The sequence below is a fragment of the Panthera uncia genome, chromosome A2 (assembly GCF_023721935.1).
Source record: "Panthera uncia isolate 11264 chromosome A2, Puncia_PCG_1.0, whole genome shotgun sequence".
NCBI lineage: Eukaryota > Metazoa > Chordata > Mammalia > Carnivora > Felidae > Panthera > Panthera uncia.
The window spans coordinates 95,551,916-95,561,897 of record NC_064816.1 but is presented as its reverse complement, the minus strand read 5'-3'; positions in this window follow the sequence as shown (position 1 = coordinate 95,561,897).

Genomic DNA, 9,982 nt, shown 5'->3' with positions numbered 1-9,982 from the left:
TTTTTGAATTATGAAAAGGAAAACCTATTACCTTCATCTTCTATGTTTCTAAACATGAATACTTTGTGTAATTGTGCAGAATTTTTATTCTTTCTAGTTGCTTTACAAAGGTAGTTAAATAGAAGCATATTTGCTATTTTTAATTTCTGTAGGTTTAATTCTGTCAACGTTAATATTCCACCAATATTGAATAACTCAGCAGAAATTAGAATCACAGTGTTAGGACCTAATAGATTGGTAATTCTCAAACTGGAGTGGAGATTGGGGTGATGTGAGTGTACTTTTTCATATTCATGTACAAATTTACCTAATATGATTGATTGAAGTAAAATTCATGTATCATTAATCATTTTAAAGTGTACATTTCAGTGGCATTTTGTATATTCACAGTGTTGTACAGCCATCATCTGTGTGTAATTCTGAAGCATTTCCATCACCCCAGAAGAAAACATCATACCTATTTTAAGTTTGTTGATTTATTTTGAGACAGAGAGAGAGAGAGAGCAGGCATGCACATGAACAGGGGAGGGACAGAGAGAGAGAGAGAATCCCAAGCAGGCTCAGCATGAGGCTCAGTCCCGTGAACCGTGAGATCATGACCTGAGATGAAATCAAGAGTCATGCTCAACTGACTAAGCCACTCAGGTGCCCTGAAACACCATACTTATTAAACAATCACTTTGTGTTCCTCTCTTCCCCCAGCTCCTGGTGACTGCTGATTTGTTTTCTGCCTATAGATGTGTCTATTTTAGATATGTCATAAAAATGGAATCATATAATATGTGATCTTGTGTGTCTAACTTCTTAGAGTTAGCATAATATTCTCACATTTCATCCATGCTGTAGCATGTATCAGTACTTCATTCCTTTTAATGGGTAAATAATGTTCCATTGTATGGATATGCCATAGTTTGTTTATCCATTCATCAGTTGATGGACATTTGGGTTTCCAGCTTTTGACTACTGTAAATCGCTACTGTGAGCATTCATGTACAGGTTTTTGTTTGAATACCTATTTTCAGTTTTGGGGATGTAATCCTAGAAGTGGAATCTCTGGGTCATATAATTCTGTTTAACTTTTTGAGGACCTGCCAAACTGTTTTCCACTGCAGCTGCACAATTTTACATTATTACCAGCAGTGCAGAAAGGTTCTAAATTGTCCATGTCCTCATTGAAACTTTTTTATCTTTTTTATTATAGCTATCCTAGTAGGTGTGGACTGGCTTTTTCTTGTAGTTTTGATTTGCATTTCCCTAATGACTAATGATGAGCCTTTTTCCATATATTTGTTGACGATTTGTATATCTTCTTTGGAGAAATAATCTAAGTCCTTTGCCCGTTTTTAAATTGGGTTGTCTTTTTGTTGTTGAGTTGTCAGAGTTCTTTATATATTCTGAGGACTAAGCCCTTATCAGACATATTATTTACAGATACTTTCTCCTATTCTATTTGTCTTTTGAGTTTCCTCATCATGTTCTTTGCACAAAAGTTTTTAATTATTTTGTTTGTTTGTTTTTTTAGCATTTACTTATTATTGAGAGACAGAGACAAAAAATGAGCAGGGGAGGGGCAGAGAGAGAGAGAGAGAGAGAGAGAGAGAGAGAGAATCTGAAGCAGGCTCCAGGGCTCAAACTCACAAACCATGAGATCATGACCTGAGCTGAAGTTGGGTGCTTAACCTACTGAGCCACCCAGGTGCCCCAAAAAGTTTTTAATTCTAATGAAGTCCAGTTTATCTACTTTTTATGAATTTATTGCCAAATTCAAGGAAAATTTATCCCTATGTTTTCTTCTAACAGTTTTAGAATTTTAGATCTTACATTTAGGTTTAAGATCCATTTTAATTAATTTTTGTAGATGGCTTGAAATAAGGGTCCAACTTAATTCTTTTGCGTGTGAATATCCAGTAATAAATACCAGTACCATTTGTTGTAGAGACCATTCTTTCCTCCCTAATTTTATTCTGATTCAACCCATATGTATCTGTCTTGGCCACAAAGTTATCTAAGTGAACTGTCACATACTTTGCTCAAATCAAGGTCTTGCAGTTCTGCAGCCTTCTAATTTTCTAGTCTACTATATTTGTTCAAAAAGAAAGATGATTTATAATAAATTAAAAATTTTAGTAATGATGAAGTACCTTTTGTTCTATACTGCCTTTTATGGCCTCAAAAACCCTACATTCTGAAGATGTTTTAGTATTTTGCTGGAGACTAAATAACAATTATATCTATCACCTTTCTCCTCTTTTTGGAAATAGCACAATTTACCTTTCACTGTTATTCTGATACTTTTACAGTTCCCCATGATTTCTCAAAATGGCTGACTGTTTTTTTGACTATACTTTTTGTTTTTTCAGTACCCTGAGATGTAATTATGCAGAGCCTAGAAATTTTAAACTACTTTAATGCAGTTTAGAGTTATCTCACCTGTCTTAGTTTTCAGTTTTGTGTTAATGATGTTTTTCCTGTTGCAGTTTTATGAGCAGGGTAGGAACAATAGCTGTTGAACAATAATTCTGCTTTTTCTCTAAATCTGTTAATATTGCATCTATTCCAAGCATTGGATGGATCTGTCCTCATTCTTGTTTATTCATGTATGGATTTCAAGGCACTTTTTGTTCTTTGTATAGCTCTTGATCCATTCTGCAATTAAATTCTGTGTGTACAAATTCTTGCCACTTTTCTATTTGCATGTATTTTTGGTTTATATTGTTTTAAAACTAAGCAATATCAGAGAACACTCTGCTACCTTTAAAAAAAAAAAAAAAGCACATTCCCTCCTTTCTTACCTCATTAGAATCATATTATGCTGTTAGAATATTTTCAGGCTTCCCACCTCTGTTGATCCCCGTTCTGAGTTCTTAGTCATATATCAGTTTTTTTCTTTTCTGTTACCTAGAAATTTTTCAAGTTGAAGCTAAATGAGTTTTATTCCTTTGTTATTCACAAAAAAGTCAAATTTCTCCAAATTTTTTTTCTTTTTTGTCTTTCAAAGTCAGACCATAGCACTTTTCTCTTAAAAATTAAATCAAGATATTATTAAATACAATCATCAGGAGACTTTTAGTAGTAAATATATTGGTAATTGGAATTTTTGTCATTACTCCTTCTTGCCTTTTTACTGGTTTGGAAATAGAACTTTATTCCTATATTATTTGTGGCTTGTTGTTTGTATAATACACCTTCACAGTGCTCTTATGTTCTCTTGTGTTCTGCCTTTAGGTTTGTGGATTTCCTTAAGAGTATAAATCCTGATACTTTTATTAGTAAATAAGATTTTTCTTTTTATTTTTCTGTTTGAGTCATGAGTTTTTTCTGCATGGGTATTGATACATCACCAGTGCCAAAAAATAAAACTTTCTGTACTGGTAAAAATGTTCTATAAGCTGCCCTATCCAATATAAAAGCCACTAGCCACATATGGCTATTGAGCACATGAAATGTAGCACAGCTGGTGAACTGAGTTTTTAGTTTAATACACATGGGACTACTGTATTGGACATTGGAGCCTCAGATATTTTTATCTTTGCTTTAAAAGAATTGTCATGGTTAACAAGTTTCCTGCAGAGATGGTCTTCTCAGTCTTTGTTAAACATATAGATGTTTAATGTGATATTATAAACGATGGCAAAGAAAATATTTTACTGTGTTCTGATATTGTATATAGGTCTTAATCCCTTTAACTTTGGAAAGGCAGTACATTTTCTAGAGTCTTTCTGGTTCCCTGGGTTTCAACTCCAGATCTGCCTTTTGTTAGCTGCATGCTTTAGCAAGGATTTAGCTTTCCACTTTCCATGTTTTTCTCTTCAGTCTAATTACAACTAACAAGTAGAAGTAGAGAGAAAAAGGTTACCTGTGTCTCCAAGTAACCAAAAGTCATTATAGAGAAACAAAGGTATCAGAAACACAAAACAGAATTACCTCTTGGAGTTACTTGGAGACATACTTAGTAGAAATAGGCAGGATTATGAGATTTTCCTAATCTTGCATCACATGTTGCATGAGAAATCCAAGAAGCCAATATCGTTCTTGATTTGCTGTGTGACATATAGCTACCCTCCTATAGCAGAGTCGTTTCTGGGATAATAAGAGGAGTTCTCAAACCTACCAGTGGCTACTTGTCTTGTTCTTGTTTTGTTGAAAAAGGTATGCTGCCGTTTTTGTTTCAAATAGTGTACATTCATAGGAGTGCCTGGGTGACTCAGTTGGTTGAGTGTCCAACTTCGACTCAGCTCATGATCTTGTGGTTCACGATTTCGAGCCCCGCATCAGGCTCTGTGCTGACAGCTCAGAACCTGGAGCCTGCTTTAGATTCTGTGTCTCCCCCTTTCTCTGCCCCTCCTCAGCTGTGTTCACTCTCTGTCTCTCTCAAAAAAAAAAAAAAAATAGTGTACATTCGCTATGTGGGTTCTGTGATGATGTTCCAGTTGTGCTGGACTTCCTTCCTCTTTCATCTCCTTGTTGGATTTTTTTACTCAACAGGCTGATGTTGCTAGTGTGTTTGTGTTATTTTGTGTTTTGTACTTGGTGGCCTCAACTTACTTTCATTTCATTTTTTTATGTCCTAAGTTCTCGCAAAAACTTTTCTTCTTCTCTAAAAATTCAGCTAATAGAGAAACGTATCATAATCTTCTTTGTGTTTGTAAACAGTTTATAAATGTGTAGTTAGTCACTATCTCCTGACAGGAAGGCAGGTACAAACCTGGACAGACTTGGTATACTTGTTAACTAAATTGTAAGCTGAATTTCAGGGATGTTTTGTTGTTATTAAGAGAAAGTGAATAATCTACATCGATTCTGTTAAAGGCAGCAGAAAACTATTGTTTAAGAAACTTTTAAAGTTATTTCCATTTTCAGTAGAAAACATATAATCTTCAATTTCCTGAAAAGGGGCAGAGGGCAAGGGAAGCATTTTGTGCTAATCTTTTGACTCCTCAACAGGTATTTTACCACCAGCCTCTATACCTGAGCAGAAGACAAAAATGTCTTATATTAGTAATCTCTGGCTTTAATATTATTCATAGACTTTAGATCAGTATTTGTATCGTTAATAACTGTACATTTATACAATGTTTGGTCATATTTTGGCCCTGAAATAATTTTGTTGTGAACTTCTATAAAATTGAATTGTGGCAGAGACATTATTGGTGATATTTGGAGTGGTAGTTTAAGTAGCTGAAATTGATTACAGGGCTAAACTTTTTTGCAGTTGATATTTTCCAAGTATGACTGAAACTTGTGATTGAATAAATTACTTAAAATTATAAAAAGTATCTTTTTGAAGTATGTATATTTGTAATATAAATTTTTGAGGTTTTTATCCACATTTAAAATTTAAAAAGTAAAGTGTTACTTAATATTTTATAACTTATTTGTTATATATATTTTGCCTACATATAGTTAATGCATAAAATTCCCATGTACCTTTAAATTTGATTGATAATATTTGTCTTGGTTAGCACAATGGATACATGTCAATATGGGAAGCAGTCTGTTTATTCTTTAGGTGTAAATAACAGTGATACCTATTATGATTATAAAATTCCTAAAAGTTTGGTACCAAATGTCTTATGTTAGCCATATGGCTGATTATTCTTAAAATTTGTTTAAAGATTTATTATGGATAGGATATCTGTATGGTATTTTGAAGACAATATGGAAAATAGTAGCAAATCTCTCATATTTTTCTATCAGAAAACTAAGGAATTTAAAATATAAGTTTACTAATGGGAAAGCAGAATTTTATTAGCATTATGTTGATTAACATTCAATTTTCTTTTTTTTTTTTTTTTTTTTTAATTTTTTTTTTCAACGTTTTTTATTTATTTTTGAGACAGAGAGAGACAGAGCATGAACGGGGGAGGGGCAGAGAGAGAGGGAGACACAGAATCGGAAACAGGCTCCAGGCTCCGAGCCATCAGCCCAGAGCCTGACGCGGGGCTCGAACTCACGGACCGTGAGATCGTGACCTGGCTGAAGTCGGACGCTTAACGGACTGCGCCACCCAGGCGCCCCAACATTCAATTTTCTTAATACAGATTTCTTTTAAGGGAGTAAAGTAAAGCTATTTGGTAGTATTTTAAATTGGTGCCTAGGCTTAGCTCATTGTTTTTATTAATTGTATTATTTGTAAAAACTTTGTTTCTTTATCATAAAGAATGTCTAGTGATTTTGTTGTTTTGTGTTTTCTTATAGAGCTGAACTAGAGAAACATGGTTATAAGATGGAGACTTCATAGCATCCAGAAGTATTGAAGCAACCTAAACTTGAACTGTTTATTAAATTCTAGGATGGAGAACCCAGGATGGGACACTTAAAAAAGAAATATGTTTATTTCATTAGCAGCTTGGATTTATTTTTGTTTTTGTAACACACAAAATAAATGTTTTGATCTAATCTTGATTTGGTTCAGAAGTCTTGATCTTTTGCTTCTAGTCATTAATTTTCTCATCCTCTTTATGATTTTCTAAGACTTTATTATAGAGAGACAGTAAATTCATCTGATCCCCAATTGAGTACTTTTATTTAACCACATCAATTTAATGTCGATCTTATTTATAAGGTTACTTCTTTTAAGTTACATTTAACCTTAATCTCATCTGTATTTTGAAAGCTTAGGAAACATTTGCTGACATCTCTAAGGTGACCCTTCAAAACCTATGTTTTAAAAATATTAATCATTTTCAATTGCTGTAATTAGCTCCTGAGCCATTAATAATAGTATTAAAAGTTGATAGAGTATTATTAGTACTTAAAATCAAGCGGCTTGATCACAGTTCTAAGAACAGTGTCCTGTGTCAAAATTGGGGAAGTATAGGGACACCTGGGTGGCTCAGTCACTTGAGTGTCTGACTTCGGCTCAGGTCATGATCTCACAGTTCGTGAGTTTGAGCCCCACGTTGGGCTCTGTGCTGACAGCTCAGAGCCTGGTGCCTGCTTCAGATTCTGTGTCTCCCTCTCTCTCTGCCCCATCCCCACTCATGCTCTGTCTCTCTGTCTTAAAAATAAATAAAACATTAAAACAATTTTTTTTAAAAATTGGGGAAGTAGGATCAAGATACTTTGTTAACAGGCATATTCTCAGTTAATACATAGTAGATGTATTAACTCAGTCTACATAGTAGATCCATTGAATATAATTAAGTTTCTACAAGATGATTGTTGTTGCCACATCTACTTTTGTGAGTGGGAGATACAATTTAGTTGGTAAAAGATTCTGTTAAGACTTAGAATGAAGCTAATGTACAATTTTTATTAGTAATATTTTCAAACTCGTATGTGTTACTTATTTAGAAGGAGAATTTTCAGAACTGTTGAGTAATTTAAAGTGTAAAATTTCTGTAACCTGATGTAGTATTGACACCAAAATAGAGTTGGGTGCCTGAAATATGCCTCAAGATGATTTTGAACCTAAGTAAGTTTTATTCTCCTAAGACAAGCATAATTCTGCCTTGCCTACCTTACAGGTGGTCAGATAAAGAGTAAAAAGAACTTTGGAAAGTGTAAAGGCATCTTATATTTTTGTAATCCTGTAGTGTAGCACAGGAAATCATGCTATTATTGAGGCATGTGCATGAATACTTCAATGTGTATATTCTCAGTACTCTAGTACGTGACTATCTTTAGACCCCATATCAGTGGTCACCTTGACAGTGTCAGATAATTACCCCGAGGGATGACCACCTCATGACTTTAAATTGGTGCAAGGTACGATTTTGAAAACTTACAGGAATTGGAGAGAGGCTTTAATGGATTGTCACTAGTTATGTAGTGTTTTGTCCTTAATGAAATTTCAAAATTCAGGCATTTTCTTCTGTTAAGGATTGAGTGCCTGGAAATTGGTGTTTGGTATCAGGATGATGAAGCCATCAATGCAAAAAGTGAGACTAGTCAAGCAGCTGAAGAAAATTGTTTTTATGGGATTTTACAGTTAATAGACTTCTTGAACTTTTGGTCTTCACAGTAGTCACAGTAGCCCTGCCAAAGCAGGCAGGAAGGGCCTGTTGATTGTAAACATTTTGTCAAATAGAAAACAGCCTCAGAGAAAATAAGGAAGTGAATAGGTGTCAGATAAATACGAGAATCCAGGGTTTTCATTTTTCCTTCCTCATGTTCCATAATCACTTAATTCCATTTGAGATAGTTTTGAATTCAAATTGTAGATGTAATAATAATGGTCAGCATTTTTCATCAGGCCTTGGATCAGAATTGTTGCCATTGGATGCCATGTCTCTTTAGCCTATTTCCACTAAATGTTTAAGAGAACGATGATAGTGAGCCAACAACAGTCTTTTGAAAGACTGTAAGGTGTTAATAATGCCTTTTTATGAAATACCGTGATCTGCCCTGTACCTTTTGGCAGAGAGCCAAAATTTGCACTATTCTCTGGCTACCCACACATACTGTGCTGGGGAGTTAGACTTGAGTTGTCTAGCTACCTTAATGACTCTGGTTGTATTCCGCCTCTAAATCTTGGCATGCATCTAGATTCTGTCCTGCATCTACTTCTTGCTCTATCCGTACTACAATCTCTTTAGTAATTTCATTCAGTCCCAGTTGCATAAAAAAAAAAAAAAAAAAGCTCTATATGTGTGATTTCATTCTCTATTTTCAGTCTTGCCCTCTCCTTGAAATTGCAAACTTTTATATCCACTAACAACTTGATCACCTCCCCAGTATCCAATGGATATCTTAAAGTTCAGTGAGTGAAAACAGAAGACTTATTCTCAAACGTGATCTTTCCTCCGGTCTCTCCCATTTCAGTAAATACCCCACCTCCTTCCCAGTTGCTGAATCCAACACTATAAGAACTGCTCTTGAATCTTCTTAGTATTTAATTTATTGGCAAGCCTTGTCAACTCCACCTTCAAAGCATATCCCATGTCGTTGATATCACTGCTTGTTTACCCACCATCTGTTCCCCCCTTCCTCTTTTCTAACAAATAATCATTTTTTCCCTTAAGTATCCATCCTCTTTTCACATAAGCCATGTGACTCAAGGCAAGTCAACCCCATTCCCAGTTAGGGAGGGCTCTGCTTGATCTTTAATCCGTTTTAACTCCATCTCTCATACAAATGAATGGATGAGGGATGGGTAGGCTTAAAGAAATATGGGTCAATGAACAGGGCTAGGGGCATCTGGCAAGGACGAATCCTGGCTTTTGAAATAGCCACATAAAGTAAGCGTCTCCCTCTAGGTATAAATAAGGAGCATATAGTCTCAATTGTTAGTAGCAGTCATCTAACAACTATTCCACTCTAAGGCTTAAGATGATTAGAAAGTCTGGAAGAATACACTTCTTTGATAATATCATTGAAGCTGCTTTGGCCCTAAGCTTCCTGTAAAATAAGCATACAATTGTCCGTATGTCAGAAATCTTAGGTTGGGTATTTGGTTACTTGTATCCAGAAACAACTGATAAATTCAGAATCTATCTACTACTACTTACTAGCATCTTAATCTGAACCCTCGCCATCATGCACTAGGATTTACTGCAGTGGTCACCTAACTAGTTTCCTACTTTTATTTTTTTCTACCCTACAGGTTTTTTTCTGTAAAAAACAGGGATCTTGTTAAAGTTTAGGTCACGTCACCCCTTTCTTGAAATGCTGCTCTCAGGTGCTCCTTAAGGCAGCCTAAAACTGCTTATAAAGCCCAGTATGATTGGCTTCTGCCTATTTCAGGTACATCACTTGGTTTTCAGTAATGTCTTATTTTGGTGACTTCTGAAGAGTAAATTAAAGCGAAATCACTAAGCAGAAAGCATTATACTCAAATGCTTGAACACACCAGTGGTCTTTCCAGGTTGGTCCTTGGAATGTTTGCCCTCATCTCCTCACAGGTCTGGGCTTCAGAAGGATTGGCAGAGCCAGTATAGACCAGGAAATAGAGTAGAGACTGTTTTTGTTTGTTTGTTTTTTTAAAGCAAACAAAAAAAAACCAATGAGGACTTCTGCCTTCTTGGTTATAAGGCACAAA